Source organism: Schistocerca gregaria, chromosome 2, assembly GCF_023897955.1.
Source record: "Schistocerca gregaria isolate iqSchGreg1 chromosome 2, iqSchGreg1.2, whole genome shotgun sequence".
NCBI classification, from domain to species: domain Eukaryota; kingdom Metazoa; phylum Arthropoda; class Insecta; order Orthoptera; family Acrididae; genus Schistocerca; species Schistocerca gregaria.
Genome location: NC_064921.1, coordinates 52,097,910 through 52,119,083, shown reverse-complemented (window position 1 = coordinate 52,119,083; position 21,174 = coordinate 52,097,910). Strand labels below are relative to the sequence as shown.

Here is a 21,174-nt window from a genome sequence, read left to right as displayed (position 1 = left end):
TCCGTAAGTAAAATATGACGAGTACTTTATGTAGTTTGTAGTAATTAGCTCGTCTCTTTATGCCGTAGCAACTAGTTATTGTTTGTTGTGTCATATCTTTCAGGTGCATAATCTGAATAATGGAGGATGTACACCCTTCGACTAGCGCTGTAATATATAGTTGGGAGACGATGGCAAGCAGGAAGTTACCGACGCTGTTTTTAAGTTAGTGAAAGTGTTGCAAGACAGATGCATTATCAATCTACTACCGGAAGCAGGCACTTCTGTTTCTCGGCGTTCCAGACTGATTGGAGCGGCTATCGTCGAGCAATTTTTGGGGCTGACGAACGGAACGACTATGTTGGTACTGAAGTACTATATCATGAAGACGAAGCAGAAGGCGATTCAGTGGAAGATAACCCGATTAGTGAATCGCAAAATGGTCGTAAGATTTTGGAAATCTCAGCGTCACTGGGAATATGTGCTTCATCTGTTCCCGATGAGTATTACGAAAAGGTTACTAAACGATTGAACTACGGCGCTATACCCCTTTGAAGTAAAAGTAAAGGCGGTAGCGCTAGCCAGAAATCATCCAAATTGGAACTTACAAACACTGCAAAAGGATGAAGCAGCAACAGTCCTGAAAAGGAAGAAGTCTTTGAAACTGTGGGAAAGTGGTATCGTTAAAGGAGGGACAAGATACGACAAATACCAGGTCATAAATAAGTGGACATACGACCGACTTGTCTAACCTCATTGTCGTAACGAGAATGTATCAACTGGAATATTTCAGGAGTGGGCAGCAGGTGCAGCGCTTTAATATACGGCCAACAAGGATTTTACGTTTGCTGCATCATTATCTTGGGCAATAAATTTCAAACCGGAGTATAAAATTCGTGAACGGGACGTCACTAAATAGTCTCTCATAAGGAGGAACAAAATATAGAAGATAAACAGAAAGTGGCGGCTCTTTTCAGCAGGCAAACGGCGTCACTTATGACCGGTTTTAATCGTGATTACGTGATCAACAGCAATCAAACAGGATGCGAATATCGGGTGAACATTCGACGCACGTTATCGCATACGAGAGGAAACGGAACCCTAGTCACAGTTGGTAGTAAAAACAAACTAACACATTCTTACACGGCGAAGTATGCCATCACAGCCTCTGAAAAAGTGTTGCCTAAGGTTTGCCTGTGTTTAGAACAAACGAATGTTAAATTTGGTGCTCGGGTTGTAGAAGAGGCCAATCGTTTAACCGACTCGTTGAAAAATGTTTACATTACCTGCTCCAAATCCGGGAAACTGACGAATGAGATTTACAGAATATTACTTAAGAATGTTTTAAAACCATACGTTTCTGATAACAAGTTTTGTCTAATATTGGATTCCCGGAGTGGACAAATTAATACTGCAATATATGACAATGTTTATAGATGGCGAGGGTCAGCCGACGTGCACAGTGAAAGTAATAGCGCCAAACTGCACATCCGTGTGCCAGCCGTGTAATGTTTATTTCCATCGCCAGATTAAAAACTTTATTTCCGGGCTTCAGAATTGCAGTGCGCTTCTGGAAACCCAGCGGGAATTGCACAAGCACACGGATGCAATAACTATCCACAGTATAATTCATAACCAACTTTCAGCACCGATTTTCCAGCCAGTGATATCGTATGCTTTTTAAATTTAAATGGAAACCAAGTTTGTTTTCCGCCGACTCTTCGGAAGGAACTGTGTAGCTGTCGAAAGTTAGCATTCATTAGATGTTCTTTGTGCCGTGATTATGTTTGTTTCGAATGTTTATATGACAAGTACCATCCATCTAGTTGTTCGAAGAAAAGTGTGGACACGTAGCAGTGACTGGAAGAGCCATTGTAATATGACCTGAAGTAACATTTTAGTAGTTTACTATCACAAGAGGTTTGAGAAAATTATTTACCTACCTTATTATCACCATTCCTTACTGATTTACGTACCTTATTAACCCTCTTATCACTATCAACTGAGGTATGGAAAAATACAAACGAAAAGAAGAACACCCGCTAGGTTTCTAAGAGATTCCCGATTCCCAGCTAGTAACCTTGGCCGTTGCGCTATTGGTGCTGTCGCCGAAAAGCGTTTACCATGTGGGTACAGAAGGGGCAGTTGTTAATGTTTCTTACCTGGAGTTCTGGAAAAGTATGTGTTTTTGGACCCCATACCTGATGTTGAAAAATGCTCTATTTACAATTATCCATCGATCCCGTCAATATTGAGTCGATTGCTCGTCATAACCTTTAGGGATGATTTTCTCAAAAACGTGGGGGTGTTGACTCAAAATATCTTAGGTTCCTTTGTTTCAGGTTGTACACAAGCGACCTGCCAAATCTGAGCCGAGTCGGTTGGCAGTGTCTGAGGCCTTCCCCTTGTAAGATTAACAGGGATGTGGGAGTAAGTGGTAGCGTAGATGGCAATCACAGGTGAGATATGAGCAGATATCAGCGCTGCTGATGTGACATACGCATGGTGGAGTCCATCAGTAACTTCATGAATATATATTTAAAAGGTAATCCAATAGCACTTAATTACTGCCTACTGATAAGGTAGTCGTTTACCTCCACTGCAGTGGGCCTAATACGGCTTCAGTGCTATAGAGCTCGTAGCAGATTGTGAAAACGTGGCAGGACTGTAGACAGGGCAGATGTTACGTGATCATTTTTCCAAACCACTCCTGTAAATGTTCTCAAACCAGAATTAAAAAGACTAGTAAAATCGTAAGAATTAATCACCACTGGCAAACGACGTGTGTAACACTACCAGTGAATGCCAGTACTTCAAGTTTTCATAGTAAATTTCGTGGTTTATTGAAATAAGACGCCACGGTGAAGGCATATAGTTGGGCCTCTAGCACACGGGCATGACACATAAGGGACGCAAGACAGTTTCTGGAAGGCATTGGGGAGTCACTTACAGGTCAATGCCACTTGGTCGCACTGGCATTTCTTTGAAGAGCCGTCACTGTGTGCCAGCGCCGCTCAACGTATGTCATAATGCAGATATGATCACCTATTGTGTAGAATAGTGAAAAGCATATCGAGACCTCCTGTAGTGTGACAACGAAGGAGGGGGAGGGAGAAGGGCGGAACAATTACCACGAGTTTGAATAAAACTGTAAATGGTCCCTGTAAGACCCCGTATTCCGGAACACCTTTTCTGATGTCACCCACGTACCTCCGTTGAGTACGTTACAAATGTGTCTGTGACAAACTTCAACACACTTTTAGCCTCAAGTTTGCTCCAGCGCCTTCGACTTCGGTAACCATTTTGACACCATTTATGTGCGGTTTGCCTGCTTTGAACCGGAAGGGCAGCCCTGAGACTGAGTGTGGTCTTTGGCTCAATTGATGTTTGTACTTTCAACTCGGTATGGAGAAAACAAGATGGCTGGAGAACGCTTGACATTAAAGCAACGAAATTGTATTATGAAGTTGTTTTTCAAGTTTGACAGGGCCGTTGAAATGCACAGTCAGTGGAGGCTGGAGTTAGATACAGAACCGCCAAGTCGCCTAGCAAACAAACGCATCATTGACAAGTCTGAATTGCAATGGAACGATTTGTGATATTCACAAAGGAAGATCAGGAAGACTGCGTATAGTACAAGTCCTGCTTCGTTGGCTTTCGTGTTAGAAACGTTTGTTAATTATCCAGAGAAATGTGCTACACAGGAGCACGTGATTTGGGGGTTAGCAGTACAAGTGTACGATGAATTCTGAAAGCTAGAAAGTGGAAAATTTACATTCCACAATTACTGCACGCTATTAATGATGACCATCCTGATCGCCTAATGCAATTTTGTGAATGGCATCAGCAAATAGTAAATGATGAAGAACAGTTTGTGACGAAGATAGTGTGGAACGATGAGACACAATTTAAACTTAATGTAATCATGAAGAATTGGGCAACGGAAAATCCGCATGCGTATGTGGTTAAAGCGGTCAATCGACAAGGGATTCACGTGTGGTGTGGACTCTCATCTATGGCTTCGTAGGACCCTGTTTCTTTGATGCTACTGTCGCAGGAGAAGTGTACCTGGAGATGTTACGCACATCAATTTTCCCAGGTATACGTGCACTTTGTGGAGCAGATGAAGTGGTCTTCTACCAACAAGGTGGGGCACCACCACACCACCACTTAGCCGCACGATCTTTCCTGGATGACAATATTCCGGGGAGTTGAACTGGACGAAGGGGGTTCATTGAGTTCCCTCCACGATCTAACACCTATGGACTTTTACTTGTCGGGAACTGTCAAAGATAATGTCTATCATCGTAAGCCACGCACGCTGGAGGAACTTCTCCAGGAGATTACAGCGACGTGTCAGCGATCTCCATAGCAACACTGATTGACGTAGTTGTGGCGACCACTCGTCGTTATGTTATGTGTATAGCCGCCAACGGTGAACATTTTGAACATTTTAAGTACCCATGTGCTAAAATGAAGGTTGTACAATATGTGTGATCAATTATTAAATGTAAAATAAACTCATAAGCAATAATTTTCGTTCCTTAAAGTGTGTATACATTTTTCTGCCGGCCTCTATATAAACGTACTTGTGATTAACATCAGAACCCCATCAGACTGTTCCTCGGTTACTGTTATACACGGAAAATACTCAATGCTACCAAATTATAACGAAATTCTGGAGCCCTGCAGATGGTCGATGCTTGGTGCTGGGATCGACAGTCTATTCTCAAGATAACGAAATACTACTAATGGCTCGTAAACAGGTGGAAAGGCCCTTTATTGTATTACAATGTGACTGCTGAAAGATCTCCAGAAGTAGTTACATAAATGAAATTTCTGGGAGCATGTATACAGCGCGATATTTTAAAGAGAAATGATCATTTACTATGGATTATAAGACAGACAGATGCCAGACTGAGATTCATTGCAAAAATCATCAGGTAGCAGAGTTCACACGGGAATGAGGTTGCATGCAACATGTATTTTAATACTGCTCGTCATTCTGAGATCTGTTGTAGATAAGGTACAGAACGTATAGAAGATCTAAAGGAGAGCAACGCGATTCGTCATTTGATAAACGCGAAAGCATTGCGGAGCTATTCGTTGAAGTCCAGTGACAGACGGTTCAAGACAGACACTGTGTAGCGCGGTGTGGTATATTGTTAATTATTCCCACAGTGTATGTTCCTAGAACAATCAACCAATTCATTGCTTCGATTTTCATGAATGTCGTGGAAAATCCGTGAGGATAAAATGAGGGAGATTCCAATTCGCACAGGGCCTTACCAACAATAGCTCTTCCCAAATACGATTCATGACAGATCCAGAAAGTGGGGGAAGGGACAGTAGCACGCGTCACGCACGTGGCTCTAACCGTAGACTGTTTTCCCTCTTGGTGCTTGGAAATAAGTTCACGTAGGAAAAATTTGCAAAACCATTTCGATAGACAACTAGCATTTCGGGCTCGTCTTTGTTTATTTACTTAGGCATGTCGACACATGTTGTTAGGGCTCATGCATCTGGTCAGAAAACCACTGCGATCGATGTGATGTTTCTTAAAGGGAGCTCATAGTGATTTGGTGCTGAATTCGTTGGGTCACTGGTAGTTAACTGTGTGGAGTAATTTCGGGTGATGAGACCGAGCATTTGTTTTGTTAGACAGTCACGGCTGCAGCTGGGTGAAGAGAAGCTCACCGGTAGTAGATGGCAAAAAGGACGTTTTATTGATGCCAGTTTGACGAACAACGGGAGACTTGAAAGAAGATATAGCATCAGGTTGCTGGTTTTACAGAGAGGAAAGCATAGTGGTAGCATATCCAGAGCTGCAGAGGGGAGCCCTAGCCATGGGTAGAAGAGATCTTGTTCTGGCTCACAGTACGTTGTCCGAATAGCCTGCGGCTGAACTTTTTACTGGTTTTAGCTTGGTCACGATGGACCGACGCCCTGATCGTTTGTTTCTCCAATTCTGCTGGTTATAACCTTCTGACACTCCACTCCTTTTCACATTCCTCAGACATAAGCAAAAACACCCTGTGATTGCGTTAGCGTCACTAGAATAAATTACTGGGGTAGGTGTGGACCCTTGTTCTACGACAGACCACACCGGTGTTTAGCTGTACAAAATTAGTTTATTCACTGTATTATGGTCAATGAAGCACACTAGTTTACATAGCGCGAGAAATGACAATTTCAGAACAATTGTCAAGATAACGTATTACATTCTGATTATTAGAAATAACACTGAAGACAACAATATAAAATTTCAATAGAAGGTTTTCTAAAAGTTTTCTATTACATCCAAGCAATGAAGCACAGTCTGAGTAGGTCAATATTACGTCAAATCATCCGGTTACAGGTTCTAAATTCGGTAATATTTAAGATGACAATCGAGTCTATGGAGGATGATTACTTTTTGTAACAAGATATGCTAAAGATTAATCAAGGTTGCTGTTGTTCAGAGCGGACACAAGCTGGTGATGCAATACTTTCACGCCTCTACCAGTGGCATTTACCTTTAGCTGCGACGTGTTGTCAGCTGCAAGGCTGCTCACGAAAATCCTATAAAAACCTAATCAAAATCGTTACTGTTTTTATCAGCTGAAACTGCGCTATGTTTCTCATTAGGCGAGAAAACTGGCACTTATCTCTAGTCTGGAAAATATTGCGATATATACGCACATAGATGGAGCAGCATGTATACTTCAACGCCCTCTCAGTTCTTGCAAGAACAATTAACTACGTGGCTGTTTCGTTTCTCCGCTATCGGAGCTCAATGCTCCTTCAGCTAATTTCTAGCTGAATGTCAGCCAAAGTGAACGCAGTTTTCACACGAAATTCCTCTCTTGGTGTCGTGCAGAGCGTGATGCACCTTGTTCTACACTTGACGCTGGTTCACAGGAAAGTCCCCAAAGTTTCCAGTTTTCTGTCTTTCATAGCAAACTGTCCCTCACCTGTCCCCTTTCGTGCTTCGCATCGCGTCACGGCCTTTTAAGACCAATGGGAGCATTCCTTTCATCTTGTGGAGTCTACCCCGCCAATCGCAAAGAGTATACCCTGCGCCGTAGTGTTGCCACTTCTACTTCTTCTGAGTTTGTTTCAGCCAATCGGACATTTTGTGCCGCTCCTGGCACCTAAAAGTTACATGTGTACATCACGTGAGCACTACAAACCTTTCACGTGATCAGTAAATGCGACTCTTTTTTTAACTGTGTCTGAGGATTGTTTGTATCCATCTGGTAATTCCTAAACAAAATTTTCTAAAGAATTTCTCTGTCGCAGGCAGCGCTTGGCCATCACCTACCCCCTTCAGTGTATCGTCTGGTTCGTTTGCCATCTCCCTCGCCATAGGCCACCCCTATTAAAGGTCTTTCAGTGTACGCAGGGCGTGGCTGTGCAGCCCGAGGCCGTCCCAAACTCAAGTGTCTTTTCCAACAACTTTTTTTTACCTTTTGCTCATTGACATGCAAGATTTGGGTCCGGTGTGTTAATACCATCGAAACCAATGTCACAACTTTTTGCATTAGATACAGTACATTTTGATAGGTACATCTGCTCTCTATCACCAAATTATGTGATGTGACATATCAGTATACTCGTTACAACGTGCATAATCTCATGTAAGGTGCGAAATTAACGTTCATTCAAGCTGCCATCTTGCAACCTGACGTTTACTGTGGACCATCCTGCAAGATCAGTATCAGGTTCATGGAAATGTTTCACCTCAGTAATTGCACGGGCTGCCACAGCAGAACACCTGACATCATGTCACCAGAATAGCCAAGCCATGCCGCTTCTGACATTCATGAAAAAGCAGCATCACGATTCGAACACTGGCAGTGACGTCAGAAAACGTACCGCTGAGCACCTCTTCTATGTCATGAAATGTGATAAGTTGGAAGATTTTGCCCCTCTTCTGGAGGGAGGCTTTACTTTACACAGAGAATTATGGTAATGATGTGTGAAAGCTGGTGATTTCAGCTATTTCAGTGTACTCTGTGTCAAGTGTATTCCAGACATGATAGAAGAATGATAGAGAAGTGGAAGTAGAACGGTGCCTATGAAGGAAGTCGGAGCAGATGATTCTGCCGGTGGCCACAGGTGTATAAGGATTGCAGATTCTAGCTTTGGTCACAGTGTAATATGGATGACAGATCTAGGTCTTGTTCGATCATACATTAAGGTTTTTCTCTTTAGAGCCTTACACCTCAAAGAAGGAATTGCGAGGAACAGGCAAGTTAAGGATTGCGAGCAAATGAGACTTAAGGGGTGCACACCGTGACCATTTATCACATGACCTAAGTACCGTAGCTCAGTTTGAAAAACGTCACACTTTTCGAGACAGCACTTTAGTCCTATTTCTGACAATACTCGAAAAGGTGTGAAAAAAATTGGGAATCTGTACCTCTGGCAAAGGAGCTGAGAAGTCAATATCGTCAAGGTAGTTTGAACAGAACAGCACTTGAACAGTCAGCTGTTGCAAGTAACGTTGAAAATTGGAGGGTGAGGACGCACTGCCAAAGGGCAAACGCAAATAATTGAACAGGCCTATGTGTGTATTAACAACAAACACTCTCTGTGATTCTTCATCTAGTGGTATTTGTAGAGAAGCATCGCGCAAATCTACCTTAGAAAAGTAACATCCTGCCCCAACCCTGGCCATGAGTTCCTCAGGCCGAGGTAATGGACAAGTGTCAACTACTGTCTACGGGTTGACAGTAGACTTGAACGTAATAATGTTTTAAATATCAAGTCTTATAGTGATTAGATCAATAGTCTTCCTAAATACACCGTTTTAAGAAAAGAAATAAGTGGCGATAAATAATAAATCTAGAAAGCCAGAAATTGGTCATAGTGTGCAGATGTATGTCAACATTAACTTTTGCAAGTCTCAACATGATAAAATAAAAACTGTAATAAGAGTCCACGTTTTTAAGAAAAACTGAAGGCGCTGAATATTACCTCAGAAGTAAGAAAATTTGTTACTTGCTTCATTTCAAATAAAAAATGATAACTACGCGACTACATTAACCTACCTATAATAATTTTTAAGTAACTTCCTGGCAGATTAAAACTGTCTGCCCGACCGAGACTCGAACTCGGGACCTTTGCCTTTCGCGGGCAAATGCTCTACCACTGAGTCTCGGTCGGGTACGCAGTTTTAATCTGCCAGGAAGTTTCATATCAGCGCACACTCCGCTGCAGAGTGAAAATCTCATTCTGGAAACGTCCCCCAGGCTGTGGCTAAGCCATGTCTCCACAGTATCCTTTCTTTCAGGAGTGCTAGTTCTGCATGTTTCGCAGAAGAGCTTCTGTAAAGTTTGGAAGGTAGGAGACGGATACTGGCAGAAGTAAAGCTGTGAGTACCGGTCGTGAGTCGTGCTTCGGTAGCTCAGTTGGTAGAGCAATTGCCCGCGAAAGGCAAAGGTCCCGAGTTCGAGTCTCGGTCGGGCACACAGTTTTAATCTGCCAGGAAGTTTCATATCGGCGCACACTCCGCTGCAGAGTGAAAATCTCTTTCTGGAAACGTCCCCCAGGCTGTGGCTAAGCCATGTCTCCACAGTATCCTTTCTTTCAGGAGTGCTAGTTCTGCATGTTTCGCAGAAGAGCTTCTGTAAAGTTTGGAAGGTAGGAGACGGATACTGGCAAAAGTAAAGCTGTGAGTACCGGTCGTGAGTCGTGCTTCGGTAGTTCAGTTGATAGAGCAATTGCCCGCGGAAGGCAAAGGTCCCGAGTTCGAGTCTCGGTCGGGCACACAGTTTTAATCTGCCAGGAAGTTTCATATCAGCGCACACTCCGCTGCAGAGTGAAAATCTCATTCTGGTAATTTTTAAGTAATTTAGTGAAAACTGAAGTTGGAACTAAAATGTCCTTATTAGTAATTTTAATGCTAGAAAATTTTGGTAACAGCACAAGATAAAACCTGTTAAAAATAGAGCTATAACTATATTTTAGAACCGTAATGGTAATAACAACCCATACAAGGTCAGTTATCCATGCAAATATTAAGAAGATTCTAAATTAATTCATAACTTTGCTATTAAATATCGTGTGTGTGGGAAAGCGGTCGTTTAGAGGCTGCTGCTGTGTGCATAAGGCTGCAGGCAGTTGGTGTTCCCTTGGCCGTTCAATGCACCACACATATAAATACAGCGTGAGAGGCAAGACTAAGATTCACTTCGTACCCAGCCACGGTAAGATCCGCGGCTGTCAAACGTTGGAGTGCGCCCTGCCTCGGATGACGTCAGAGACAGGCTGTTGCAAAACGTTTATTTTCGGTAATAACAGATAGTGAACTAGAGAGGTCCTGGTTCGCTAAGATTTCGCAAAAGTAACTGTTAGTATGCCGTCCATGGTATTTACAAATCCGCATGGAATTAGGTGACAATTATTTACCATTTTGTGGTGAGCATTTCATTTGAATATCAGTAGTCAGGGCGAAAGACAATTTGGTAGGAACTTACCGTAGAGGTCGCCCCTGCACTGATTATTGTGCTGTTTAGGACAGAGAGATTTACTGTCAGTATGAACATAATGAATACTTCATGTTGTGCGTGAGACTAAGAAGACAGAGAACAGAAGCATTTCTTTCAGTGGGCTGGACAAGAATGTGGGCGTGAAGACTGCAAAGTATGCTCAGTATGTTCTTCATAGCTTTCTGGCTGACCACAGATATAGTTGCCAAGCTCTCGTAAGGTGACTGCGATTTACCACGCAATTTTTTACCGGCCGCCCCACAAGTTTCCTGCCAACTACACTGTCCAAGCACTGGAATTTCCAGTCCATTGTTAGAAGTGGTTCCTAGATTTAGAAAGCCTTGGGGAGCCTAGCTATTCGCACATGTTACGATTAAGCTAAGTTAGTAAGACACTAATGTCGAACTGAAAGTTCACACGACGACCAGCAATTCGTAATGAGACAAATAATTCATTACAGAGCACAAAAGCGAGAAGAAAGCACAACCTTAATCTTACTTTTGTCAGAACCTATTGTAGGTTGTGAAAACACAGTGTTCAACGTATGTGCACGACCTTGTTTTTTGTGCCAGCGGACGAAATTGGTCTTTTGTGTCGTTGCCAACAAACTGCTTGGACATTGCCTTTTTTCTACATGGGTAACACGTTTCCTGACGTGATGCACAATCTTTTGTGGTGAGTAATACATCTGGGGCAAGAATTGACTAAATTCACGTAGCTGTCCGTGGGGCTGTGTATTTACTCGTTGTTGTGGCTGTTTGCGGCGGTCGGGAACAAGGACCTGGTCGAACGTATCGGCCTCTATGGTACCCGAATACTGATGCTCTAAGATTTGCAATACTTTGGGGAGTGAAAGATCAGAGTGTTTTAAGATTTGTTCTCTTATTCTAGTATATTTGACACTGAATGTTAACTCACTGTAGAAGTTTCCATAACTACACTTAAATTTACTCTTCCTAGTTACGCACGTCAATTCTGTGTATCACTGGGGGTACGTTTGTTCCGGCTTTTTTTTTTTTTTTTTTTTTTTTTTTTTTTTTTTTTTTTTTTTTTTTTTTTGCAAGCGAAAGAAGTGATATCTACCTGGACTTGTTTGTCATAGTATTGAGTTAATGCAGCGGTTAATTGGTAATAGATGAGTTCGTCGGGAGACGCATTTGGGAATACTGTTTGTACGAACCTGAACACTGGGGACCCCGCAATCGAAGGGATCTTTATTGTAACTAAACAGCACCTTGAACAAGATGAACTTGAATATGTGTTTGAAACTGAATCAAGTATTCAGCACATTCCTCCTCTGTTTCCTTCTATCGCCGGAACGTTGGTCTATTGGTGGGCGGCATCTATTGGGCTGGTTGGTCGGTCGGTTGTAGTTGTGCTGCCGATGCAGCTTGTGCTTTCAGTAGTTGTTGTATTCTCGTCAATAAGGTGGCGATTTGTTTATTCTGAAACTGAAAACCTTGTGTTAGATCCATTACATTGGCCGTCTGCGTCTGAGGTGGGGGTGGAGGGAGGGGGAGGGGGCACAGAGGGTGGAGGGGGAGGGTAATTCATAGTATACGCAAATATATTGTATCAAAAAGCAAGCAAAGCCTCAGAAAAGAGAAACTCGATTATTTCTGTGGCTCTCCCCCTGGAATGCATGCAAGAACACAACAAAAAATCAGCAAACAGAAACACTTGGACACGATCACGCCTGCAAGCTAAAACATAATAGAAGCAAGCAAAATCTTCGGCCAAGTTGATTATCTGCGATCGCTACTGAATAACTCTCTTTCGCCACTGTAGAGTCTCGTACTGCAAGGATGTAAGGGAGATTTTGTTTTGTAAGGCTAGTATCCTCTTTGTACAACACATGACTTGGGAACAGGAAAAAGACAATAAAACAGGCGGCACGACCAAGGGAAGAGAGAAAGTTGTGGATTCCAGAGATCAAAGGGTGACGTTAGTAGTGTGGTTCAATAGCCTGCAGCCTGCTCACTGAGTCGGAACAAATTAAATCATTGTGGGCAGAGGCCTGAGAAACAAAAAGGAAAGCTCTGTAAATTGCTAGAAGCTCTGCTATGAACATACTACCTGATCCCGACAATAAATTCTGCTTGAAGCCAGTAGGAGACATGAAACCGTATCCCATCTTAATGATTGTCTAAGAACAATCAGTGTAAAAGATGGTGGCACACTGGAACTCTGCAAAGATGGCATATACAAGACGCCGGAAAACCATAGGAGCGACACAGATCTTAGGACCTTGGAACAGATCGATCCTAATCCGTGATCTAGGTACCATCCAAGTTGTAGAACTTTGGAACATCTTCTACTATCCTGTGTTATGAAATTACTGGAGACTCAAAATCTGTCTAGAAGTCAACATGGATTCCGCACACAACAATCTTGTGAAACTCAACTCGCTTTCTTCATTTACAAGAATCAGAAGGGAGTGTCTCCCAGTACATTGTTCGATGCCGTGTTCCCGGATTTCCATGGGACGTTCAATCCAGTTCAGCACATCGCGTAATGAAGGCGACAGGGGACTTTCGAGACTGTTGTTGTTGGGGTCTTCAGTCCTGAGACTTGTTTGATGCAGCTCCCCATGCTACTCTATGCTGGGCCAGCTTCTTCATCTCCCAGTACTTATTGCAACCTACATCCTTCTGAATCTGCTTAGTTTAATCATCTCTTGGTCTCCCTCTACGATTTTTACCCTCCACGCTGTCCTCCAATGCTAAATTGGTAATCCCTTGATGTCTCAAAACATGTCCTACCAACCGGTAACTTCTTCTTGTCAAGTTGTGCCACAAACTCCTCCTCTCACCAATTCTACTCAATATCTCCTCATTAATCATGTGATCTACCCATCTAATCTTCAGCATTCTTCAGCAGTACCACATTTCGGAAGCTTCTATTCTCTTCCTGTCCAAACTATTTATCGTACATGTTTCACTTGCATACATGGCTACACTCCATACAAATACTTTCAGAAACGACTTCCTGACACTTAAATCTATACTTATGTTAACAAATTTCTACTCTTCAGAAACTCCTTCCTTGCCATTGCCAGTCTACATTTTATATCCTTTCTAATTCGACCATCATCAGTTATTTGGCTCCCCAAATAGTAAAACTCCTTTGCTACTTTAAGTGTCTCATTTCCTAATCTAATTCCCTCAGCATCACCCGACTTAATTCGACAACATTCCATTATCCTCGTTTTGCTTTTGTTGATGTTCATCTTATATCCTCCTTTCAAGACACTGTCCATTCCGTTCAACTGCTCTTCCAAGTCCTTTTCTGTCTCTGACAGAATTACAATGTCATCGGTGAACCTCAAAGTTTTTATTTCTTCTCCATGGATTTTAATACCTGCTCAGAATTTTTCTTTTGTTTCCTTTACTGCTTGCTCAATATACAGATTGAATAACATCGGGGAGAGGCTAAGCACAGCCCCACTCCGTTCCCAACCGCTGCTTCTCTTTCATGTACCTAGACTCTTATAAGTGCCATCTGCTTTCTGTACAAATTGTAAATAGCCTTTCGCTCCATGTATTTTACCTCTGCCACCTTTAGAATTTGAAAGATAGTGTTCCAGTCAACATTGTCAAAGGATTTTTCTAAGTCTACAAATGATAGAAACGTAGGTATGCCTTTCCTTAATCTTTCTTCTAAGATAAGTCGTAGGGTCAGTATTTCCTGCGTGTTCCAATATTTCTACGGAATCCAAACTGATCTTTCCCAAGGTTGGCTTCTACTAGTTTTTCCATTCGTCTGTAAAGAATTCGCGTTAGTATTTTGCAGCTGTGGCTTATTAAACTAATAGTTCGGTAATTTTCGCATCCACACCTGCTTTCTTTGGGATTGGAATTATTATATTCTTCTTGAAGTCTGAGGGTATTTCGCCTGTCTCATACATCTTGCTCACCATATGGTAGAGTTTTGTCAGGACTGGCTGTCCCAAGGCCGTCAGTGGTTCTAATGGAATGTTGTCTACTCCCGGGGCCTTGTTTCGACTCAGGTCTTTCAGTGTTCTGTCAAACTCTTCACGCAGTATTGTATCTCCCATTCCGTCCTCATCTACATTCTCCTCCATTTCCAGAATATTGTCCTCAACTACATAGCCCTTGTATAGACTCTCTATATACTCCTTCCACCTTTCTGCTTTTCCTTCTTTGCTTAGAACTGGGTTTCCATCTGAGCTCTTGATATTCATACAAGTGGTTCTCTTTTCTCCAAAAGTCTCTTTAATGTCCCTGTAGGCAGTATATATCTTACCCCTAGTGAGATAAGCCTCAATATCCTTACATTTGTCCTCTAGCCATCCCTGCTTAGCCGTTTTGCACTGCATGACCATCTCATTTTTGAGACGTTTATACTCCTTTTTGCCTGCTTCGTTTACTGCATTTTTATATTTTCTCCTTTCATCAACTGAATTGAGTATTTCTTCTGTGACGCAAGGATTTCTACTAGCTCTCGTCTTTTTACCTACTCGATTGTCTGCTGTCTTCACTACTTCATACCTCAGAGCTACCCATTCTTCTACTACTGTATTTCCTCCCCCCATTTCTGTCAATTGTTCCCTTATGCTCTCCCTGAAACTCTGTACAATGTCTGGTTTAATCAGTTTGTCCACGTCACATCTCCTTTAATTCCCACCTTTTTGCAGTTTCTTCAGTTTTAATCTACAGGTCATAACCAATAGAGTGTGGTCAGAGTCCACATCTGCCCCTGAAAATTATATAATCTATCTGATACCTTCTAGTATTTCCAGGATTCTTCCATGTGTACAACCTTATTTTATTATTCTTGAACCAAGTTTTAGCTATAATTAAGTTATGCTTAGTGCAAAATCCTACCAGACGGCTTCCTCTTTCATTTCTTTATCCCAATCCATATTCACCTACTATGTTTCCTTCTCTCCCTTTTCCTACTTTCGAATTCCAGTCACGCATGTCTATTAAATTTTCGTCTCCCTTCACTACCTGAATAATTTCTTTTATCTCATCATACATTTCATCAATTTTTTCATCATCTGCAGCGCTACTTGACATATAAAATTGTACTATTGTAGAAGGTTTCGGCTTCGTGTCTCTCTTGGCCACAATTATGCGTTCACTATGCTGTTTCTAGTAACTTACCCGCACACCTATTTATTATTCATTATTAAACCTACTCCTGCATTATCCCTATTTGATTTTGTATTTATAACCCTGTATTCACCTGACCACAAGTCTTGTTCCTCCTGCCAGCGAACTTCACTAATTCCCACTATATCTAACTTTGACCTATCCATTTCCCTTTTTAAGTTTTCTACCCTCCCTGCCCGATTAAGGGATATGACATTGCACGATACGATCCGCAGTGCGCCAGTTGTCTTTCTCCTGATAACGCCGTCCTCTTGAGTAGTCCCCGCCCGGAGATCCGAATGGGGGACTATTTTACCTCCGGAATATTTTACGCAAGAGGACACCATTATCATTTAACCATAGAGTAAAGCTGCACGCCCTCAGTAAAAATTATGGCTGTAGTTTCCCCTTGGTTTCAGCCGTTCGCAGTACCAGCGCAGCAATGCCGGTTTGGTTAGTGTTATAAGGCCAGATCAGTCACCATCCAGACTTTTGCCCCTCGAACTACTGAAAAGGCTGCTGCCCCTCTTCAGGAACCACACTTTTGTCTGTCCTCTCAACAGATACCCCTCCGTTATGGTTGTACCTACGGCACGGCCATCTGTATCGCTGAGGCACGCAAGTCTCCCCATCAACGGCAAGGTCCATGGTTCAGGGGGGGGGGGGGGCTTTGGAGACTGGACTGATAAATTCCTAGGAAATAGAACACAGCACGTTATTCTTAACGTTGAGAAATTTTCAAAGTGTATTCTGACGTACGCTAAGGGACTATTATAAAATCATTACCTATCACAGTTTAAGGAAATGACCTTGAGGCGACACGAAAGCCGCATCATTGTAAGAGCTACAGGGGCAAGCAAGAGTGCTGGCGCTTATCCCAGTTCACTACTATCAGTACCACGTCATCACAACGCACCTTTGCTCAACATACAATAAAAAGATTCATAATTTAGTAGTGAAAGTAGAAATAAAAATAAGTTTTCCAAACTTAGTAAGCTTATGCGTATGTATAATAATGTTAATAGTATAAAGTCTCAGAATTATCAAAGGGAAGTGTTAGGAAAACTTTACAGTGTTAAGAAAAAAATAAGTTGCGCTGAATAATACAATTACAAAGCTAAACATTGGTAGGAATAAGCAAATGCAGGTCAAAATTCGATGAGAACAATATTCTGGTTAAAAGCGGCATATTTACGAAAAATCGAAGCGGCTAAATGTGATACTCAGAAAGCTGAAAATTCGTATGTAGCCTCAGTTTCAGTTAAAGACATTAAATATGTCACACCAGTAAGCTACCTCTATCAGTTTTCAAATTGTTTACTAAGAATCAAATTTGGGACAAGAAGTCCTTTTTCATGACAGTTTAAGTATCATCTGTATTTGTATTGGAAGTCTCTAGTTACAACACTCGATTACATTTATGACGTAATGGAGCTGTACTGGCTTCCAAGACTGTATTATAAATAACACTACTACAAGGAATCTTAAAGAAGAAGTTCAGATGATATGTTCTCCTGTCAGATCTGTTCTGAAAATTCTAACCGGTTAAGTTTAAATACGGTCGGCTAAAACTTTTTCATTAACATATAAAAATTAAGAAGATTGTAAATTGTTAAACGACGAAGCTGTTAATTAACACATGCCTTAGACAGGGGCCATTTAGATACTGCTGCTAACTGTGCCTAGGGCGGTTGACAGCTGATATTCCATTTCGCCGTTCGCTGCGTCCCTATATAAATAGGAAGAGGCTGTAGTACGACACACTTAGTACCGAGATATGACACTGTCTGCATCAGTCATACGGCCGCACGCTTTGTGCCTCGGATAATGTCCGAGCTGGGCAGATTTGCATGGGTCATCGGTGAAAGTAGGAAGCGAACTCGTGAGGACTGTGCACCGTCCCGGACTGCTTTGATTGCGCAGAGGTAACTGTTTGTGTACCGCTCATAATGCTCACAACACCACGTGGCAAGTGGCGAGATTATTTTCCATATTTAAGGCGAGCAATTAGCTTTTGGTGATTACAAGTGAGCGCGATATACCATTTCATTTGGAACTTCACGTAGAGGTCGCCTCTGAAGCGTTAATAGTGTTGTTTTCTATAGGAATATTAGTTAATACACTAATGTGCGTGTGCACGTTTAGAGGACTTATCAATCAGTTACAATTCAAGATTTTTATTTATTGTCATAGTTCCTGATCTCACTGAGTAAATAGCAAGTGGAAATATTTTCTTTCAGTTAGCACGAAGATAATGTGGACTTGCTGACTGGAAATTACGACATTATGTTCTCCATCGCACTGCGGCTGACCGCAAAAGTAGTTTTCATGCTCTTGTAGTCGGCAAAGGTAGGTGAAAAGCATACCCAGGCAATTTAAGACTCTTTTCATAACGACATAACGAAATGATAACCATTTAGTTGTTACTCACCGCTCCACAACCTACTGCAAAACGTCGAAAGTTCCTTGAGGTTTTTCAGTGACGTTACTGCTGTATACACTTAACATAGACTAACACAGAAAAATGCACCTAAATATATCGTGTATATTTGTAGCAGTATTACATGGTCCTCTCAGATGTATGTGACGATCGCCTATGTTCATCGTCAGCATGTAATAACCAACCACAATGGCTGGTGTCCATACTAGCTGTAGTGGATGGTTATAAAACGTGTCGTAGCAACGCGGGGAGCAGTGCCGTCATTGTCGTAATGTGAAAATGGAATGATTTATCTGACGTCTGAGAGGACGTGCTCATAGGTTTCTGGGTCGATGGTGGGAGCATTACTGAAAAGGTCCGTTCCTAAATTTTTCGCGCATAACTGTATTTAAAGAATACCGGTATGGCAAAACTGTGTTATCCAAACCGACACCGAGGCAATGACAGTCCGTAGATGAAGGGGGTTAGTGGCACCTGTACGGATGTGTATAGGAGAATGGCTGTGCAATTACTGAGAAACTGGCCACAATATGAACAAAGGGGCTACCAAGAGTGTCTCCTTAACGACCGTCCAGAGAACACTGCTGGATGTGGGCTTCTGCAGCAGGTCTCTGCTCCATGTACCAATGCTGACGAAGAGATTACCATTTTCGTGTACGGCCCTGCAAGAACCTCCGGAAAGGTCCATGCCGGAGAGGGGAACATAAGTCTGAGGAACCTTTTCGTGGCAATCCCTGGGTGATTTCGTCATTCAAAAAAATGGCTCTGAGCGCTATGGGACTTAACTGCTGAGGTCACCAGTCCCCTAGATCTTAGAACTACTTAAACCTAACTAACCTAAGGGCAACACACAAATCCATGCCAGAGGCAGGATTCGAACCTGCGACCGTAGTGGTCGTGCGGTTCCAGACTGTAGCGCCTAGAACCGCTCGGCCACTCCGGCAGGCAGACATTCTAAAACGCTCAGTTTATCAGCACATGTATGTATCTTTCCTTGCGGGTCATATCTGTCCCTACATGCAGTTTGTTTTTTCTTAGCATAACGGCATGTACCAGCAGGAAAACGCAATGCATCACACAGCTCGCACTGTACGTGAGTGGCCCGATGGGGACCAACGTGATTTTGCTGTAGTCCCCTGACACCAGATTTCTCAGATTCAAACACAGTCGAGAATCTGCGGAACAACCTAGATTAGGCTGAAACTTCCTGGCAGATTAAAACTGTGTGCCGAACCGAGACTCGAACTCGCGACCTTCGCCTTTCGCGGGAAAGTGCTCTACCATCTGAGCTACCCAAGCGTGACTCACTCCCCGTCCTCACAGCTTTACTTCCGCCAGTACCTCGTCTCCTACCTTCCAAACTTTAGAGAAGCTCTCCTGCGAACCTTGTAGGTTTTCACTCCGCTGCAGAGAGAAAAATCTCATTCTAGATCAGGCAGTTTGCGCCATGAATCCTCATCCTAGAAACCTAGCTTTGCTAGGCACTGGAGTCGTCATGACTCCATATCGCTGCCGCTAGCTTCCAGAATATCATTGACTCTCTTCCTGCCTATCTATCAATGGTGGTTCTTAGTCTCTTGACAGGCGGGCACATTAAAAGTTACTGGACAGTGTACAATACGCATGTAGAGTCATTCCTATAACCTGTTACATCGATTAAATATCAGGGAGTACCCGTTCGGAGAGAATTGAAGTGTAACGATGACGTGAAATCACCTGCACGTAAGGCAGCGGCGAGACTGGCCTTCATTGGTACAGTTCGCAATAAGTGCAGTCCACTCATGAACGAGGTAGTCTGCAACAACTCGCTCGACCAATACGACAATAGTGCTGGTCGGTCAATGTAGGATTCATAGATAGCGAAAACATGAAGAACAGCAGGTCATCTCATCTCAGAATGTCCGCCCCCGGTAGCTGAGTGGTCAGCGCGTCAGACTGTCAATCGTAAGGGCCCGGGTTCGATTCCCGGCTGGGTCAGGAGATTTTTCTCCGCTCAGGGACTGGGTGTTGTGTGATCCTTATCATCATCATTTCATCCACATCGACGAGAAAGTCGCCGAAGTGGTGTCAAATCGTAAGACTTGCACCAGGCGAACGGTCTACCCGACGGGAGGCCGTCGCCACATGCCATTTTAATTATTACCTATGAATGATTTACTAAGCACGAAAGTGTCACGAAACTGCTCTGGAAGATGATATAAGAGGTGTTGTGCATAAAGGTGTGCTACACTGTTCACATTCCTGGAGTATACGTTCCTACAAGTAAAGAAATAAGTTTCTTGTGAGCCGTTCACTGTCGATCCCAAAGATTTCTTTCACCTCCTTGAAGCATGGTATCGCAGCGAGTCGTGACATAGATATTTACAACTGATGCGTGCGTTCTGCCTTGTGCCTTGGCTCGTCTGCCAGCCATTCTCATATGATTTCTTTGGAGTTGATGAAGTCGTACCAGGCTCTTTGTAGTGTAGGGCCTGTACTGGGCCTCGGCGGACCTCACTGAAACTTTGATGGGGCCAGCCGATAATGCCGCTGTGTGCGGTGGCGTTCATGGTCCAAGGTAAAAAGAGTTCGGTGGATTCAGGTTGTATAAATAGAGGCATCTGCTTAATCTTTTCACGGTTGTCGAGCACTCGCAGTGGATGGACAGCTGCCACGTGCAATCTGTTTGTGGCGGCTGCAGCACGATAAGAATCGACTAGCCATTTTTTGCCTTCGTCATGAGGTAACTGGTTGAGAGTGGTGCTCTCCCCAAACGTCGTTAGTGTTTCGCTCCACCCGCAGTTTGATGTTAGGTAGGCTCTACTTGATTCTGTGTAATGTTAAGACGCCTCGTTCTGCTGCATATGCAGCGTTACTGGCGTTGAAAAATCAATGCGAAGTAGCAGTGTCACACCCCGTGAAGCCTCATTTGTCTGTTAATTTAAAACATGTTGAGACTCATTTAATTCTCAACCGTGCTTAGACGTAATCTGTTTATGAATAGAGTTTCTAACAGCAGGTGTAGTTTAAACTTCCCGGTAGAATAAAACTGTGTGCCGGACCGAGACTCGAACTCTACAACTGAGCTACTCAAGCATCACTCACACCCCCTCCTCAAAGATTTACTACTGCCACTACCTCGTCTCCTACCTTCCAAACTTTAGAGAAGCTCTCCAGCGAACCC

At 42.9% G+C, this 21,174-nt stretch overlaps 1 non-coding gene across 1 annotated transcript; it reads left to right on the top strand.

Moving 5' to 3' along the window:
• Positions 1-9,358: 9,358 nt before the first annotated feature.
• Trnas-cga (transfer RNA serine (anticodon CGA)) lies at positions 9,359-9,433 on the top strand. Its single transcript has one exon. It is a non-coding gene; the product is annotated as a tRNA-Ser (tRNA).
• Positions 9,434-21,174: the final 11,741 nt, after the last annotated feature.